The sequence below is a fragment of the Dama dama genome, chromosome 2, assembly GCF_033118175.1.
Source record: "Dama dama isolate Ldn47 chromosome 2, ASM3311817v1, whole genome shotgun sequence".
Taxonomy (NCBI): domain Eukaryota; kingdom Metazoa; phylum Chordata; class Mammalia; order Artiodactyla; family Cervidae; genus Dama; species Dama dama.
The window spans coordinates 3,871,816-3,887,686 of record NC_083682.1 but is presented as its reverse complement, the minus strand read 5'-3'; the positions used below and the strand labels follow the sequence as shown (position 1 = coordinate 3,887,686).

Sequence of the window (15,871 nt, the reverse complement as noted above, 5' to 3'; positions counted from 1 at the left end):
GGAAGTTGTATCCCTCCTCTCGGCCACCCCCTGCTCATCCCCAAGGGGCGGGTGACAAAGATACCCCAGCATCTCCAGTCCATGTCTCACCCAGGCTCCCAGCAACGCTCCCGGGACCAACTCGCCCTGGACCAGTTCGGGCCTCCTGGCTTCCCTGGGCCTGCTGCCATAGTTCCAGAATGCTGGGGCTCGAGGCCGCCTAGGGGGCCGGCCCCCCCCAAAGCTGGAGAGAGACACTGGCCCCACCTGGGCCTCATGACCAGACTGGGGAGACTGGGAAAAAAGCTGGGACCCAAGAAGCATCTCAGTGCCTACACCCCTGAGACCCCACACACGGTCTCTGCCCGCCGTGGGCCTGGGTGGACGTGGAAGGACCAGGAGTGACTGCTGCCCCTGACGGGGGGTCAGGCAGTCCTTCATTGCTGGCTGTTACTGAGGTTCCGCGGGGCACAGACCAGAGGGGGCGAGGCCTCCGGCCACTCCTGCTGACGTCACCCGCTTCTCCTCCACGCCGGCCTTGACCTGGAAACCCAGCTATCTTACCCCTCATGACAAGACCATCCGCATCAGAGAATCTCCAAAGAGAACCTTCTGTGGAAGGTTTCTCAGGCCAAGCGGAGGGGGTGTTTGCATCTCACACCCGGGAGTGTTTCCTGCCAAGTCCAGCGAAGACGCGCGTCTGCATCCCAGGCTCCTCGACCACAGCCCACCACAGGGTCCTCGTCGCCAGCCTTCCCCATCCTCCCCCTAGACTGCTGCTCGTGTGGGACCCAGCCTCAGGCTCCTCACTCCTCCGAGGGATTTGCCAACTTGTGGCAGACCACCACACACAAAATTCAGCTTTCCCATTTGCACAATTCAGCGGCATTTGATGAGTCCGCGATGTTGTTCAACCATCATCACCATCTCGTTCCAGAATATCTCCATCTCTCCAAAGGGGAACCTTGTGCCCATGGCAGCCGGCCCATTCCCCCTCGTCCTGAGCCCTGGCAATCACCAGTCGGCCTTCAGTCTCCCCCGCTCTGACTATTCTGGAATTTCACGGAAACGAAATGGCACAGTCTGCAGCCTGTGGCGATCACCTTCTCTCCCTGAGAGTCAAGTCCTCACAGTTCATGCACGGTGTAGCACGTGTCAGAACGGCAGCCCTCTTTGTGGATGGATAGTCTTCCGTGCCATGGAGACACCACAGCCTGTCCATCCATTCCTCTGTTGGTGGACACTGGTTGTTTCCACATCTTAGTCTTAGTAAGGCTGCAGGGAACATTTGTCTAAGATCTTTTGTTTGAGCACGTTTAGCTTTGGACCAACTAAACCCTGGACCAGATTGTGTGCAGGGTCTCAGGGGTGTAGGCACGGCTTTTGCTTCTTGGGTTCCAGCTTTTTCCCAGTCTCCCCACTCCGCTCATGAGGCCCAGGTGGGGCCAGTTTCTCTCTTCAGCTTTGGAGGGGCTGGCACCCTAGGCGGCCTTGAGCCCAGCTGTCTGCAACTACAGCGGCAGGCCCAGGGAAGCCTGGTGGCCCAAACTGGTCCAGGGTGAGTTGGCCCTGGGTGATTTGGAGGTTAGCAACACCCTAGAAGTGGAGTTGCTGGGTTGTGTGTAATTCCATGTTTAACTTACTGAGGAAGCAAACTTTTTTCAAGGAGATCAAACTGGTCAATCCTGAGGGAAATCAACCCTGAATACAGATTGGAAGGACTGACGCTGAAGCTGAAGCTCCAATACTTTGGCCACCTGATGCGAAGAGCTGATTCACTGGAAAAGACCTTGATGCTGAGAAAGCTTGAGGGCAAAAGGAGAAGGCGGCAGAGGATGAGACGGTTGGATGGCATCACTCATTCAAATGGGCATGAACTTGAGTGAACTCCGGGAGACGGTGAGGGACAGGGAGGTCTGGTGTGCTGCAGTCCATGGGCTCACAAAGAGAAGGACACAACTTAGCGACTGAACAAAAAACTTTTTTCTGTAGCGGCTACCACTTTTTATAACCCTGGAAAGGGGTTTTGAAAAGCTGGCTTGTAAAGTTACAAGTCCCTGGCACTTGTAAGCATCCACTTGACGGTAAAAAGGGAAGGACGTCCCTGGCGGTCCAGGGGTTAATACTCTGTCCTCCAATAAAGGGGTGCAGGTTTGATCCCTGGTCAGGGATCCCACATGCCCTTTTTTCAGGGCCAAAAAAACCTGAACATAAAACAGAAGAAATGATGTTAGAAATTCAATAAGGACTTTAAAAGTGGTCCACATCAAAAAATAAATAAATAAAAGGGAGGTGGTCAGAAGTACAATCTGTACAGACACCAATCCACATGGAAACTCTGGTGGGACAACTTGTAGGCTGTGTGCCCTTGAGAGAGTTACTAAAAGTTTCTGAGCTTCCCTTTCCTGATCCCTCCGACCAGGCTGTTCCGAGGGCTAAACGAACACGACAGTGTCCACGTCCGCTCTGGGACACTAGCATTCAGCAAGCCTCAGAGGTCTGTTCTCAGCTCACACGTCTCATCTCAGCAGGAGGGGAGGTGGCACAGAGAGACTGAGGCTCCCACCCAGCCACAAGCAGCCAGGTCTGCCGGCTTCTCCCCAGCCACATGCAACCTCCCCACCACAGAAACGGAACCTAGACACCGTGCTGAGAACAAGTATTTAATGCTCATAAAATTCAAGGAACTCAGTAATCCCAAATAAGGTCTCCTATGCGTTTCTCCAGGAACCCAGCCCAGAAGGCAGAATCGAAACACAACTTAGAAGGGGGAAAAAAGTGCCACTCTTCTTTCCTTGGGTCTCTCTTTATAAGACCGCCGCGATCGTATCGCGAGGCCCAAACAAAAGCACTTATGGGACACCCGCCAACTCCTGCAGCTCAGAGACTCTTGCTGGCAATTCAAAATAACCCTATAACATGTCAGAAAATGATAAGTGGGGTTCAGGTTTAATGGGCAGAAGGAAACCCACTATTCTTGGTTATTGGAAGGACTTGTGGAGAAGAAACCGCTCTCGGATCAGATGTCTGTATGGTGCCTGCCCCTCCACTTAATCACTTAATAATGAGGATTTTTTTTTTTTAAGTTTCCAAAAAGATGTTTCTGGAAGGAGCCCAGCCTGGCCGGGCAGAGTGGACTCAGCCTCACCAGCTGTGACTCTCCACCACATCTCTGCACCTCGACCAGCCTGGGAGACCTGATTCCAGGTCTCAGCACTCCCTTTTACCTGTGAGGTGACTTCTGCCAAATTGCTTCATTTCTTCAGGTGTCAGCTTTCTCACCAGCTATATTGGTGCAAGTGGGTTTCACCCTTGAATGAGAAAATGAGATTCTAAGAGGGCTGAGTACACAGGGAGCTCGTGGAAAACGGTCACCCTTTATCTTTGCCATCATCCGGGCTGCCTCGCTGCTTCAACACATGCAGAGGCCCTGGGAGCGGGTCTCTGTGCTGATCTCACACAGCTGGTCCAGACCCCGTGGCGGGGGAAGGGCCGGCTACCTGCAGGCCACTCTGCCCCGCTCCACTCTTCACCTGGCCCCAGAGCTGCACCCAGCTGCGTCCTAAGGTGCTTCATTCATTTTGCCGTGACCGCGTCCCTAGGAATAAGGACCATCACATCACTTCATACTGCAGAGGAAGCCCGTGCCCAGGGAGGTGAATCCTGTCCCTGGGCTATGGTCGGGGTGGGGGCGGGGCAGTAGCAGGGTTGCTCCCTGCAGGGCCTCGAGAGCCCAGCTCCACCTGCGGGTGGAGGGCAGCAGGGGCCAGGACAAGAGGCAGGTGGCCCAGGCAGCTTTGTCTGCTTACCCAGCTTCATCCATCATGGTCCAGTGACTGAGGAGCCTGAAAGTGACTGGAAGGACTGAAAGTGGCCAAGGCTTGGGCACTGAAACAGCCAACCTGGCACACGGACGGCTAGTCAAGGCTGTCGTTCCCTGGGACTTCCCTTCCCACCTGCAGAGAAATACCCGAGTCCTCCTCCCCATGGCCTGAACAGCCCTGCCTGGGTTCCTCTATGCTATCTCCTTTTCCTCCTGCTCCAGTCATGCTGGGCTTCCTTCAGACAAATTCCTTAATGTGTCAGCTCCTCCTGGCCGCAGGGCCTTTGCACATGCTATTTCTGTGGGCTGGAAATCCTCTTGTCATCACCTCTTCACCTAGTTAAGTCACATGTGGGCTCCTAGCGCCAGCATCAACTTCATTCCTTTTTGGAGGATGTTGAATAAGTAAGTGAAAGTCACTCAGTTGTGTCTTTGTGGTCACCTCTTTGTGACCATTCCCCACCCCCCGGACTATAGCCTGCCAGGCTCCTCTGTCCCTGGGATTCTCCAGGCAAGAATGCTGCCGTGGATAGCCATTCCCTTCTCCAGGGGGTCTTCCCAACCCAGGGATCGAATCCACATCATCATTGCAGTCAGATTCTTTAGGTCTGGGCCACGAGGGAAGTCAAAGATGTTGAATGGTGTCCCCTAAAAGATATGCCCAAGGGTTAATCCCAATATCTGTGAATGTGACCTTATTTAGCAGTTGGGTTTTTAAATAAGGGATTTTTTAAATGTCTATTTATTTATTTTTGACTGGGCTCAGTCTTCGTTGCTGTGCAGGCTATTCCCTAGTAGCAGCGAGTGGCAGCTACTCTTTACTTTTGGTGCATGAGTTTCTCGTTGTGGAGGCTTCTCTTGTTGCAGAGCATAGGCTCTGAGGCTCTCAGGCTTCAGTAGTTGCAGCTCCCCGGCTCTAGAGCTCAGGCTCAATACCTGCAGTGCACGGGCTTTGTTGCCCTGCAGCATGTGGGATTTGCTGCATTGGCAGGTGGATTCTTTACCACTGACGCCCAGCAATTGGGTTTTTGCAGTTGTAATCAAGACAAGGATCGGAAAATGAGCTCATTCTGGATTCAGGATGGATCGGGCCCTAAATCCAATGACAAGTGGCCATTCAAGGAACAGAAAAGGAGAAGACACAGAGAGACAGAGAGGAAGGGGACAAGAAGACGGAAGAGAGATTGGAGGGAGGCAGCCACAAGCCGAGAACACCAAGGCTTGCCCGCAGCCCCCAGAAACTGGGAGAGAGGCCTGGAAGAGCTTCTCACTCAGATGAGATCAGGTGTGTTCAGGGTGGTATGGTCGTAGACAGCTTCTCACTCAGAGCTGCCAGAAAGGGCCAACCCCGTCCACACCTTGATTTGAGACTCTTGGCTGCCAGACTGTGAAAGGATCCCTTTCTGCTGTTTTAATGCACCCAGTTTGTGGTCATTCATTACAGCAGCCCTGGACAATGAATACACTTGGAAAGCCTACCCTACGGGGGCAAGCACCTCAGTTTACCCGGAGTGGAGGGCTTCCTGAGATTTGAGATTGCAGGGTGGAAGCCGGGACATTCCCAGGTGGGTGGGGAAGTCCCAGGGCATACAGTCGGTGCTCAGTTCTGGGAGATGCTTCTTGGCATGAAGAGCTCTCCAGTAATGATCAGGCTGCATGTGAGGTGACCATCATCTTGCCCCTGGGAGCATTCAAGCAGGGAGACTGGAAGGAGGGGTGTGGGGGGCCAGCCTATGCTGGTAAGAGCTGCAATCAACAGTCTAAGGTCCCCTGAGCCCCAGAGTTCTATAAGCGGCCCATTCTGCACATAGAAGACCATCAACCTAGGTGAAGAGGGCAGGGCTGGGGTGAGGAGGGTGGACACCCAGGAGTATAGAGTGTTGAACGATGACAGTGAGCTTAAAAGAATGATTGTAGGTTCAGAGCAAAACGAAGGCAAATCATCAAAATAATAATAAAAGCTGGACCCATTTTAAAAGTGAAAAAGACAGCAGAAAGTTAACTAACTTGTCCTTGACTCTGGATAATGGAGCTCGGGGTCTCCATAGAGGATAAGATGGTTGGATGGCATCACCAATTCAGTGGACATGAGGTTGAGCAAACTCTGGGAAATCGTGAAGAACAGGGAAGCCTGGCGTACTTCAGTTCATGGAGTCTCAAAGAGTTGGACAGGACTTAGTGACTGAACAACAACAATCTTCATAGTTCGCAAAATACTTTCTTAAATAAAATGGAAATGTGTTTATTTTTCATGTAAAAGTCCTGCGTATGTGATAAGAAACCGTGCTCCCTGCTTTGGGTGATCCACGCTTCTTACATTTTGCTGCCCTGCTGTGTGGAAGCCTCCATCCCCCAAGCCACTTCATAGTCCAAAATAGCTGCTTTCACTCCAGCCATCACAGTTGTATCCCAGCTAGTAGGAGTGGGAGAGGAAAGGGGAAGGGCATCCTCTCTGTAGGATACTTCCCGATTGTTGCAATCTTGTGCACCATCATAATAAACGGTAGGTGCAATGACAATATTTTGGAATCTTGAGTGACATTTTCCCATTCAGTTATTTCATTAATCCCACCAATGTCGTTGTATCACCTACCCTGTACCACTGGCCTCTCTACATACATCCATCGTATGTATTTCTCCCAACAACCCTCTAAGGCAGGTCCCAGCAAGCCTGTTTCACAGATGGGGAAACCGAGGCTCAGGGGGATCCGACTTGCCCGCAGCACTCCCCCTCCCTAGAAGACACGGCAAGGCTGGAGCCAGAGCTCAGGGCCTCCCGATGCCGGGCAGGGCCCACCACCCCACCCACCACCCCACCCTCCACCCCAGGCACCAGAGCTTCCTTCCCGCTCCCGGCCACCCTGTGAGTCACCACCGGCCTTTTGTGTTTCCTCTTCGTTTCCTTGTGATTCACACTGTCCGGTCCACCCCAGGTCACTCCTTGGAAGGAACACCCAGGTATGGAGAGCGGTGACTGAGCAGATGGCCTCCAGCGAGGGCCACCTTTTCCATGGAGGCTAGACTCTCACGGAGGGGCCATGGGGGCCACCCCCTGCACCAGGGGATGGAACTTCCTCCAGGCTGCTCCTGGCAGCAGGAGCATCCCCTGTGTGGCTGCCACCAGGCTCTTGGTTCAAGACCAGGACCCCAGACAGCCACACCCCGGCAGACCAGCCTGTGGCCCAGCCCATGGCCATTGTGGCCCAGCCCCTCCTCTGAGAGCAGAAGGGCCACCCCACCTCAGCGTCCAGGACGTGTGGCAGTGCTGAACCCGAGCCTGGCGCCCCAGCGGCATCGGCCACCGCCGACAGCTCACTCTTCGTTTCCGGCCTCCCTGGGTTTGGTGCACTCCCTGAATACCTGCTGCTAGTGGTGAAGAACCCGCCTGCCAATGCAGGAGACATAAGGGCTGTGGGCTCCATCCCCGGGTTGGGAAGATCTCTTGGAGGAGGGCCTGGCAACCCACTCCAGTACTCTTGCCTGGAGAATGCCATGGACAGGGGAGCCTGGTGGGCTACAGTCCATGGGGTCGCCAAGAGTTGGACATGACCTAAGTGATTTAGCACGCAGCCCACACTGGACACCCCAGAAATCCAGGGACACCCAGCCCTCCTGAATCCTGCTCGGCAACAACCTATTTTGTTGTTTCAAATCTGCGTATCCGTTTTGTTGTGCAGTCACTCAGTCATGTCCGACTTTTTGCGACCCCGTGGACTGCAGCACACCAGGCTTCCCTGCCCCAAAGTTCATCATCTCCCAAAGTTTGCTCAGTCTCATGTCCATCGAGTCAGTGATGCCATCCACCTGTATCCATATAGACCTCAGAGAAACAGGCAGTTCTTCTGACACCTGGTCCCGTGCACCTAGACACCTAGCCTACTGCAAGCCCAGGGGGTCCCAGATTCAGAGAGCACATCCCCTGACTTGGGCAGCACCCTGGGAAGCAGCTCTGAAAGCTACACCAGAAGCCCATCAGGGCCAGACACCGGACTGGGGGTCCTGAAGCCCACAGGTGGACCGAGCCAGCACCTACATCCAGGGCCGGATGGAACGAGGACTTGGAGGTAATTGTTTCTCACACAGTCAAAGGCAAAGAGGCCTCTGCAGCCGATTCCTTGGCTCCGTGACCAAATAAGGCAATATTACATTTCACTGTTTACAGCGGCGTGAAGCGGGCGGCTCAGAGGGCATGGGGAGAAGCCGTCCACCCCATCCCTCCGTCCTCATCATCCAATAACCCTGTCCAAAGCCAGTTCTAAGTTCCTTATAGAAACAACCATTTGTCACTTTTTAAATACACTAACAAACCCCAGAGGTGACCCCGTCTCGCCTCCAGGCAGCTGGGTGGCGGAACCCTGCTTTGAACCACCACGCGCATGATTTAAAGGTCCTCTAAAAATTTTATTCCAGGGCCTGAGCAAAAACAGAGACTCTTCTTAAAGAGGCAACTTCAGAGCGTCATGCATGAGGTGCCTTCTTCTGCCCTGAGAATTTATTTCAGATTTTCTTTTGCTAGTAAGACCGCAGCTGCAGCAAAGAGCCATGAGTGACCTCCTTGTCCCAACAGTATTTATAAAAGGAGACACACGGTTGGCAGGGTTGAGTCTTAGTAATTGGTATTAATAATAAGACAAGTGTAAATGTTGAAAACCCATTAGGAGGCTTTAAGTGCTAAACAAAGCTTCAACGTGCTGGCATCTGCACCTTGCGTGTGGACCTATCTGACCTACAGCTGAGAAAATTGGACCCCTGGGGGGTTCTGCAGCATCTCTGTGACCCGGGGCTGTCCTCCTAGAACATGTTTAGAGCCCAGGATGGGGGCATGGCTCTGGCGAAACGGGGACAACAGAAGAGCATCAGTCTCACCTCCCAAAGCAAAGTTTTGAACCTGACTTTCTCCCCACGAGACCCCCCGCACTGCCCCCACGCCCTGCTTGCTGTCAGGAACAAGGTTACTTTCATCTCTTTTCTCTACCCCAAAGTAGCCTTTCTGGACGCAGAAGGAAATGTTTCCTGGAAGGAAGAATGAACGAGTGAACGAATGAATGGGTGAGCGAGTGAATGAGGAATGAATGAATGAAATTTGCTATTGCATCTCTCTCCAGCGGCAGCCTCCGATTTTCTGCCCTTGAGTCTCACGTGAGCTAGTGCCGGATGGGTTTGCAGCGGCCAGGCAAGCCGGGACCAGCTTTGTGATAAAATTCTTGAGCCCAGAGTTGATTTCTGGGGACACTAACAGCAAATTGGTCCTCAGTTGGTCCAAATCGGTCCTCAGTTTCCTGCCCTGACACCCCCGAGATTCCCCCTGTTGTCCCAGTTTCCCCCACCCCCAAGCTCCCCCCTGCCTCCCCCACCATCCACACCCTCACGCCCTTTCTCCGATCAGGACAGTGACTGTCCTCTGGCCCCGGCTCTGAGCGAGGTCTGCGCTGATGGTGAGCTGGGACGCGGGGCCGCCGGCCTGGGGCCCGTGGGGGGAGCCCTCGGGCACCCCCCAGCTACTGCTGCTTTCAAACACGCCCTCCTAAGGGAAGTGTAATTCCCACTCCCAGATGATGACTATGCTCTCAGGGGCCAAATGCAGCCTTTTTAGAGATCTCATCCCCTAGAGTCAGACCCACCTGGGTGGAGACCGGCCTGCACTGTGCCTTTGGCCGAGTCCCCCAACATAAGTGCTCCTCCAAAACGGCCGCGTACAGACACGCCGGCCAGCAAGGCAGGTGAGGATCCTTGGCCTTGAGACGTGAGAGGCAGCCAGCCCTTATTGAGTGCTTACTGTGTGCTCAGAATTTTTCCTTCTCTGCCCCTCTTAACCCTCACCACGCCCTGCACTGCCGGGACACCCCGGGGAAACAGAGGCACCAGCAGCAGAGACGGTTCCTCCCGTTCTCCCCGGCTCTCACCCAGACCTGTCGCTGGACAGCCACCTGCCTGGACCTCACCCCCTCCCCTGTGAAACAGAGGCACACAGCCCTTCATTTGCAGGGCGTGCACGTCGTTGGTGAGTTCTTGGCACAGCATGGGGAACAGAGCAGACACTCAGAGAAGCACAGCCGGGTGATCTGGAGGCGCTGCTGCTGGCCAGGGGTTAGTGTCCACTGCGAGACAGGACTGCTCTCCTTCAACAACCTTGCCTCTTCGGAGCTGAAAATGAACGGATGAAGGGATACAGGATCCTTGGGCACTGGTCCTCCCCTTGAGCAGATAATCAGACCAACAGGACCCTGATGAGTGGGTCACCCATGACCACAGGTGGTCAGGGCTGGCGGATGCCATGAGGCAGGGGTCCGTTGGGATCCCGGGAACGTGTCCAAGCCATGCGTTAATGATTAACGCACACGCTCTGAGCCCTCTTGCCAGCTGACTCATTTTGTAAACTCTGCTGGCCCGCCGGAGTGGCCTCTACCCCCTCGCCTGAGATTCCAGCGCAGAGGTGCCCTGACCCGCCGCAGGGAGCCAGTGCCCACCTGAGGCCCACGCCCGGGACGCGCTCGGATGGAGGAGACAGCGGTGGACCTTCTGCTAGCGAGTAAGTAGGGGGTCCCCAAATGGGAGATGGGGGGCTGGGGGACACTGCTCCCTGCCCAACCCAGGCTGGACACCCCGTCTGCCCTCTGAGACCCTGCGCAGGTCCAGGGAGGTCCCAGAGACCCCAGCATCCTGTGATGGCCAGCCCAGCCCGACTCGGGGCTGGGGGTGTGCCTCCAGGGTGGGCAGGCGACAGTGGGAATGTTCATGCAAGACCCTCTCTAGGCGGGAAACCCCTCCTTGAGAACAGGGAGCAGAGACCTGGCTTCTCCACCTGGCCCCTTTGACACTTGGGGTTGAGTCACTCTGACCGTGGGGGCTGCCCTGGGCCTTCCCGGGCGTTGCATCTGCCTGTACGGTGACGACTCTGAAACGTCCCCAGACGTGGCCCGGCGTCCCCACCGAGAGCCACCGCATCGCCGGTATGACGCAGTAACCGAGCACCCAATGTTCGGCTGAGCACTCAGGTTGACATGCCCCCCTCTTCATGGGGGCCCACAGGCTGGCCCTGATGCGAACTGCCTGACCCTCCGTGCCTTGGTTTCTCATCAGTAAAATGGGCCCAATAGGAGTAGCCACCCCACGGCCCCCTGGGGTGGGAAATACTAGAGCTGAGATGTGTCAGGGGCGCTAAGCATGGGGCCTGGTCCCCACCAGGCGCTGTCGTGACCCCGTTTCACACGAGAGGGTTAGGCTGGGCCGGGAGAGGTGAGGTCGCTGGCCTGTGGGTCACACAGCTCGTGGCCTTGGGGCTGGGAGGGACCCTCTCCGAGGCCTCCTGTGCTTGGAGGGGCTCCATCTGCCTGGCAAGGCCCCGCCTGGTGGGCAAAGACCAAGGTCGGTTCACCCCACCCTCTCAAGCCACTGGCGTCCTTCCGACGGTCCTTAGGGAGGGCCTGCTTGGTGGGACCAGGACGCTGAGGCTGTCCTGGCAACCAGGGATTAGCCAGATGGCTTTGGGGAGGGTGGAGGGTCTCTCTGAAGACAGAGTCCTCTTCTTGCTGTGTAGGAAGTCAGCCAGCCATGCCAAGCCTTGGATCTGTCTGACCAGCACCCCCGACTCCTTCCTTGGATTAGTGATTGAATGAATGAATGACATCACTCTGTCTTGAGTGAATGAGTGGAGGTAAAGATGAGGAATGAGGAGGTGGACTCACTGCCCCCTGGCCCTCAGAGGGAGCCCCAGCACCCGAGCTGGGGAGGCGTCTCCTGTAGGAGAGAGGGCATGGAAGCGGCTCTCAGTGGCCCCCGTTCTGTGCTTCCCCATGGAGGTCAGAGATCAGAGTCTACAGGGCTTCTTTGGCCCAAGCTGGAACACGACCCCCAGGAATGGCTCTTTGGCCTCCTGTGGGGGACAAGTTACAAGGACAGAGGGGGACGGGGTGCGGTTTTGCAAAAACGAGCGAATTAGCTGGAAAAGGATAAATTTTTATTTTTGGTTTGTTCTCAAAGTGTCTGAGAGTTGAGCCAGAGAGAGGAGGAATGTAAGTTGAGCAATCGGACGTCCAGAGGGGCCCTCAGCCTGCTGCCCAGTGTCGCCAGGCCCTGGAGATCCCTGCCCTGAGGTTGACCCTAGACCCACTTCCTCCTCAGTGGCCCCCCCGGTGGGGGCATCGCTCTGCCTTCCTGGTGGGAGGGGCTGGCCTGATGCCCACAGAGGGGCAAGAGGAGTCCACTCCAGGAACTGTGGGAAATGCCGACTCTCAGAGCAAGCACAGGAGAGTTTTGATAGAGGAAGAAGAAAGAAAGAATTAGTCGCTCGTCATGTTCAACTCTTTGCAACCCCATGGACTGTCGCCCACCAGGCTCCTCTGTCCATGGGATTCTCCAGACAAGAAGACTGGAGTGGGTTGCCATTCCTTTCTCCAGTGGATCGTCCCAACCCAGGGATCAAACCCAGGTGGACTTCCTTACCATCTGAGCCACCAGGAAAGCCCAAAAGCCTGCAGCACCCAGTATTTCCAGGGGGTCTCCCATCCAAGTACTAACTGGGCCCAACTCTGCTTAGCTTCCAAGATCAGATGAGATCAGGCGTGTTCAGGATAGGATGGCCAGACGAGATCAAGAGTGACATCAAAGGCAGGGAGGAGGGGCTGCTGCTGGGGCCCTTTCAGGAAAGGGCTGAGATGCGGTGGTCTGCTCCATCTACATTTAGAGAAGATGAGCGTGTAAATCTCCGGGCTCGCTGGGGGCGCCTCCACTCTGCCAGGAGCACTTCTCGGGCAGAATTTCTGTCCAGGAGCTGCCTAGTGAGTGATACTCCTATGCTAACTGCACAGCCCATGGATTTGTGACCTGGCCGTAAGTTACCTCCTGCTGGCAGCACAGGGCTGTAACTTGCAAGGGTTCCCTGGGAAGACCTCTTGTCAGGCTTTGGAAGCCGCATCCTTCCATCTCCATTCCTTTGTCACTAAGCTCTAGGTCCTCAGAGACCTTTATTAGAAAGCGGGTATCTCCAAAGGAGAACAGTCAGACATGTATCAGTCAGTCACACCCTAGTATAAACAAAGTTAGCACCAGCCTTTCCTGGTAACTGCTGGCTGTGTGGAAACGGGCACCACTGCAGGATATCAGAGAGCTGAGGGACAATCTTGCCGTCTAGTGTGGGGGCCGTGGGGAGGGTCCCTGGCAAGGGGTGGAGGTGCCTGACGGCAGTGAGAAACTTTCCTTCTCCAGCCGTTCACCAGAGACCCAGGGTTTCCCTTTCAGGGCCATGTGTGCTGACTTCCTCCCAGAGTGGAGGCTGGGAAGGGCCGCAAGGGATCTGGTCCGAGTCAGGGCTGAATCCTAGTGCTAGAACTGCCTAGCTGGTGTGACCTGGGGCTTCCCAGGTGGCGCGAGTGGTAAGGAACCCACTTGCCAATGCGGGAGACATAAGAGATGTAGGTTTTGATCCCTGGGTCGGGAAGATCCCCTGGAGAAGAAATGGCAGCCCACGCCGGTATACTTGCCTGGAGAATCCCATGCACAGAGGAGCATGGACGGCTCCAGTCCATTCCGTCACATGAAGTTGGCCATCACTGAAGCCACTTAGCACGCACGGGTCAAACTCTCAACTCTCAGCATCCTCGTCCGTGAATCAGGCACGTCCCACCGCAGAGGCCTCCTCGAGACACAGGACGTCAATGGCAGCATTTTCCGTGTTGAGGCTTATTGTCTGATACTGGACCCAAGAAGAACCACACTTATCTGCTGCCTCTATATCCTCTCTGTAGTGAGGCCCTGAGCATCTGACTCTACTGGGAAATTGTGTCTCTCTTTCCACAAAGAGGAGAGGTCGTGAAATGCCGCTGTGGGGTTGTAGGGTAAGGAGAAAGGCAGCTAGGGAGCTCTGGGAGACCCCGATGGCAGGAACGTGGCCAGGATGAATGACGTCACTCTTCAGCAATCAGAGGAGGGGTCTCTGTGAGGAGGGAGGAGTCGCTGAAGGTCAGAGGTGATTATGGCAAGGGGCGTACACTCTAGTACGCTTAGGGTCTCAAAGAAAATCTCTGCCAACAGGGAATGCAGACAAGGAGGAAGAGAGGGAGGGAAGGAGGGACAGAAGGAGAGCTTAAAGGACCTTCTTGCTCCTGGGGACGGGTGATGCTTCATAGCAGAAGCCTGGCCAGAGCGTGTTGAATCACTGTCGCCTGCTGCCCCAGAGGCTGGCCCTCCAGGGAAGTATTTTCTCGGAGCCGGTGGGTCCCCACCCGGCCCTACAGTGTGTCTCCGGGTAGAGTGGGGCAGAGCTGGGCTGACAGCAGCCACAGTGGCAAAGGCCTTCAAAGTGTCACCAGCCTCATTGATTAGTGGTCACGTGAACATCCTGTCGGGAAATGTTCTTCAGGCCACGGGTCTTGGCCGTCGCTCCGGAGGCAGGGCCTGTTTGCTTTAGCAATTATCCTGTGCAGGTCTGAAGTGAGTGTTTATATAAGAGAAGCTCTGTGACCTCGTACGGTTCATGCCCCCTCTCTTGGGGTTGTTCTTCATCTCGATCGTGATGAAAGAGTTGCACAAACAGCCACATGGCAGGGGTCGGAGAGCCAGGGAAAGTCTCTGTTGGCCCAACAGCAAAGGACAAAAAAAGCTCTCTTTAAAAAGTGACTCTCCTATAAGAGAAGTCCGGAAGGGTTGGTAGGGGGCTTCATAAACGCATCCAGAGACCCGGGGTCCCTCTCTCAGACCACTCTGCCATGCTCAGCAAAGGCATCCTCCTCGTGGCCCAAGATGATTGCCTGAGCTCAAGCCATCAAATCTGTGTTCCAATACACAAAAGAGAAATGGCAGAGAAGGGTACTTTCCCTCCATGGAAGTTACCCACACACTTTGATGCCCATTGGTCATACCAAGCTGTAAGGGAAGCCTAGCCATGCCATCTTTTTTTCTGGGTAAACACATGCCAGGTAAAAAACTAGGAGTTCTCTTAGGGATAAAAAGGCTAGGAATAAATACTGGGAGGCAACTGGGAGTCTGTGACGAAGTTCGGGATAAATCCCTAGTCCTAGTGACAGGCTGTCAGCTGGCAAGGGACTTGGGTGTCCTCTTCTCACTCTTAACCTTGATCTCTCATCTGCAAAATGGGACAGCAGGTCCCACGTGGCCTCTGCTTCAGATAAGTGACTCTGTCTGAAACAAAAGTGAGGGCGAATTCAGAGAAACACTGGAATATTTGACTGCTAGGCTGTGTTTGGAAATGCCAGCTTATCTTGGTCTCCAACACAGAGTGAGTGAGCACGCCTAGGCTTTTTTTTAAGTGAGTACATAGACATTTGGACACATATTTTCCAGTCCTGGCAAAATACACGGGCAGCAGGCACTGAATCAGTTATGAGACAAGCTTCACAAACGACTGAAGTGCCTCATTTCCTGGGTAGGAACACAAAGACTTGTGTTTCTCTCTGCTTTGGAAACTGTAAAACACCGTCGTTTTACAACCACACGTCACATGTGTCTTCATCCCGAAGCTGCATGACAATTCGTGTGCCTGCTGGATTTTCCTCTCGTGTTCACACTGTATTGTGATCAGATGTTTCCCTCTACATACACAGTATCAACACTTACCTGCAGGACGCCTGAGGATGTGGTTCATAAATGCAGGAGGATTCCACGTCCTTATTCTTCATCAGAATTCCTGAGAGTCAGGCCAGTTGTGAGGGTAAACGAGCTGCCCACGGGGCCTTTGCACAGCTGTTCCCTGGGCCCCGAATTATTGTTATTGTTGTTCAGTTGCCAAGTCATGTCTGACTCTTCGCTACCCCATGGGCCGCAGCACGCCAGGCCTCCCCGTTCCTCACCATCTCTCGGAGTCCGCCCAAGTTCATGTCCACTGAATCGGCGATACCATCCGACCATCTCATCCTCTGTTGCCCTCTTCTCCAGAATAGTCTTCCTCAAATGCCTGCACGGTTCTCCCCTCTTCGCTCAGGCCTCGTGCAAACACCCCTTGCCTGTCCCCTGCCTATGGCATCTTGTCATTCTCACTCCCCTCCCTTCACTTAATTTTTCTTCAAACCCCCTCCCTCTCCAGTACAGCATCATTTGTTTATTCTCTTTCTCCTG

General features: G+C 54.6%; 1 pseudogene; it reads right to left on the bottom strand.

Moving 5' to 3' along the window:
• Positions 1-12,270: 12,270 nt before the first annotated feature.
• LOC133040875 (5S ribosomal RNA) lies at positions 12,271-12,389 on the bottom strand (annotated as a pseudogene).
• Between the last annotated feature and the right edge of the window lie 3,482 nt (positions 12,390-15,871).